General features: G+C 50.6%; 1 pseudogene; it reads right to left on the bottom strand.

Annotated features, from left to right (window-relative positions):
* Window positions 1-216: 216 nt before the first annotated feature.
* Window positions 217-2,306, bottom strand: LOC102434560 (annotated as a pseudogene).
* Between the last annotated feature and the right edge of the window lie 603 nt (window positions 2,307-2,909).

Genomic DNA, 2,909 nt, shown 5'->3' with positions numbered 1-2,909 from the left:
CAGGAAGCCTTTACCCACCAACAGCTGTGGGACAGCCTCTCCTCTCCAGAGACTGGGCAGTGGAAAAGCTGAGGACATAGGGCTATGGCTAGTTCCCACTACTTCAGGTCACCTGCAAGCTTGGTTGTACCCAGGGCTGGGCATGGATGATGCTGTTGATCTCAATTTAAAAGCAGATTGATACTTTTCTGGGTCCCGCACACAGATCTCTGTGTCTCAGTTGCAACAGCATCTGTAGCAAGAGATGCACTACTTGTCCCATTGGATTTCCAGCTCTACCTCATGCAGTGTGGCTGTGCTGGTGTTCAGGTCGAGTCGCCCCCAGCCGGCCACCATCCCTGGCTTCACCTGCTCTCCCCTCCTGGGCAGCCTGAAGAGGCTCACGGCAGCAGTCAGGGTGGCCTTCCTCTGCAGCTGAAGGCAGAGGACAGGAGTTCTCATTGAGCAAGGGCCCAGGGACTCCAGGACAGTAATAGCCCTGGGACAAGGAAAGGGGTCACACTGGGAAGGAAGGACTCATGAGATGAGAAACCCCAGGCTTAAGGTGTGCAAGAGCCAGGGGAGCGATGAGCCCTACCTGCAGCAACATGATGTCATTGACTTTGGGATGATAGTTTGAGTGGTGGATGGCTGTTTTCACCGGGATGACCACCATTCACGCTTCCTGATGTTGTGGGCGCCCAGGATGACTGTGATGGACCTGCACAGAGACAGTCAGGGACGTGGAGGCACAGCAGATACAGCCCAGGGGCCAGGAAGGAAAGAGGACAGCTGGGGGCAATGCAGGGATGGAGTGGAGAGGAATTGTAGGGTATGGGGCTGGTAATGGAGCATACCTGTGCCCTGTGCTGTTGGCAGCTCAGGCTAGGTGTCATTTCCTGGAGCAGATCTTGGGTGCTCAGTCACACCCTGAGCTTGCTTGTGTCTCAGCAAAACCATAAATATCTCACATTTGTACCCTGGTCTCCAGGGCACAACCTTGGCCTCCTTCCTAAGCCCCTTTGATCAGTCCCTCCAGTCTTCAACAGGCCACTTGCATCGACCTGTCCCTCTATCCCCAAAGCTGACCTGTCCTCTGAAGTGCTCCTCTGTGCCCCTAGGTCTGCAGCCCCTGAGAAGAGGGTTCCCTGTGAGGTGCCTGCAGAAGGGTGGGGCCCAGGCTGTGCTCCTCACCTTCCCCAGCAGTGAGCTGCTGTCAGCACAAAGTCCTCACGCACAAGGAAACCTCCACATCTTTTTCTGTCTGAAATCCTGATCTGAAGAAATGCCATGTAGGGATGAGAGTGAGGCTTGACCTCATGACCCCCAATGATTTTCCCTGCAAGAAAAATTCTACTGTGCCTGCTGTGCCCATGGAGCCAGAGGCTGGAGAGAGGGACACTGGGAAGGACAGGGGCAGGCGGGGAGGACTTGGGTGGCAGATAGTGATGTCTGCAGTCATCAGCCATAACCAAGAAGACATCCTGCAGGTTCCTTGGGCAATATTCCTGGCTTACTACCCAACATTCCTGACCCTTGAGACTGAGATACTCAGTCTGACAAAGAGAAGAGCAGTCCTAATCCCTCCATTCCTGTTGCAGCTGTACATGTGGGCAATGGGATTTGTGTCTGGAACAAGCAGTTTAGTGCCTGTAGAGCATGGAAAATCCTTCCTCCCATGCTCCTTGGTCCTTTCCCTTCTTTTGACCAAACTCAGAGCGATTGCTGGTTTGTACTATTCAGAACATTGGAACTGAAAAATTACTAGAGAGAACTTGAGATCAAACCAGCCTGAGGGGACAAGGATGCCACCAACTCTGAGATCAACTGGATCCTCAGCTTCTTTACAAAGCTTGGAGAAGGGGGTGGAGACTGAGGATAGATTTGAAGACATTTTTTTAGAATGTTAGTGGGCCTTGCTTTGATTTTGGAAGCCTGTCCCCTTTGCCAAGCTGCGATTTCCTGTGGAATTATTTCTCATTTCCAGTGTTCAACCTTCTTCCAGATGCTTTTGCAAAAGAGCCCACTTTCCAGATGGCAAGGGACTGGGAGAGCACCCACTGGCCCTCCTCAGGAGCAGCCCTCTGCCCTGCCATCCTGCTGCTTTCACTCAGTTTCAGACTTGCTGGTCTTTGAGGGAGGTGGGATGTAGAGTTGAGAAAGCACCTGGGGATCGACCAGAGCCAGAATGTGTCTGAGTATATGTAGCATGTGAGCAGGGCTGTGCCAGTGTTGCATGGCATTGGGCTTCTGGTGGGGGTCAGTCACACACCTGCCTGTGCCTTGGGAACCAGAAGAAAGGCCACCGGGAGCAGAAGTATCTGCATCTCAGAGCTGTTGGTGCTTCCTCCTGGTCTTCTGAGCCCCAGGGTTCTCTGATGATATGGCCATTATCATATAGGGCTCTCTCTGAGTGTGTCACACAGCTGTGTGATCAAGTTCTTAGGCCTCAGTGCACTAAGCGCTTAATCATGTAAGCACAGGCAGCTCTTGACTCGGTGGTGATTATGCCAACTGAAAACAGGAACCACAGGTTATTGATGTGGTGGTTCATGATGGTGCATCAGCCAGTAGGAGGTGCTGAGCCCCAGAAATTTGAGTGTCTTAACACATGCAAGGACCCCTCATGTCCTTGGAACTCTCTTGATAAAACAATCAGTGATCAGATAAAAACTGTGAGGGCTCTATTATCCTAAACCTAAAACCAGATAAAGACATTACAAAGAAAGTGAATTATAGGTCAATCCACTTAATGGACATAGATGATAAAATCCTCACCAAATATTCACAAATGCATCCAGCAATATATTAAAAAGATCATACACCATGACCAAGTAGGATTTATTTCATGGATGCAAGGCTGTTCCAATATTTGCAAATCAATAAATATGATACATCACAGAAGCAAACTGAATGACAAAAACCACATG

Source organism: Myotis lucifugus, unplaced genomic scaffold (genome assembly GCF_000147115.1).
Source record: "Myotis lucifugus unplaced genomic scaffold, Myoluc2.0 scaffold_406, whole genome shotgun sequence".
Taxonomy (NCBI): domain Eukaryota; kingdom Metazoa; phylum Chordata; class Mammalia; order Chiroptera; family Vespertilionidae; genus Myotis; species Myotis lucifugus.
This window is presented reverse-complemented; position numbering and strand designations above follow the sequence as displayed.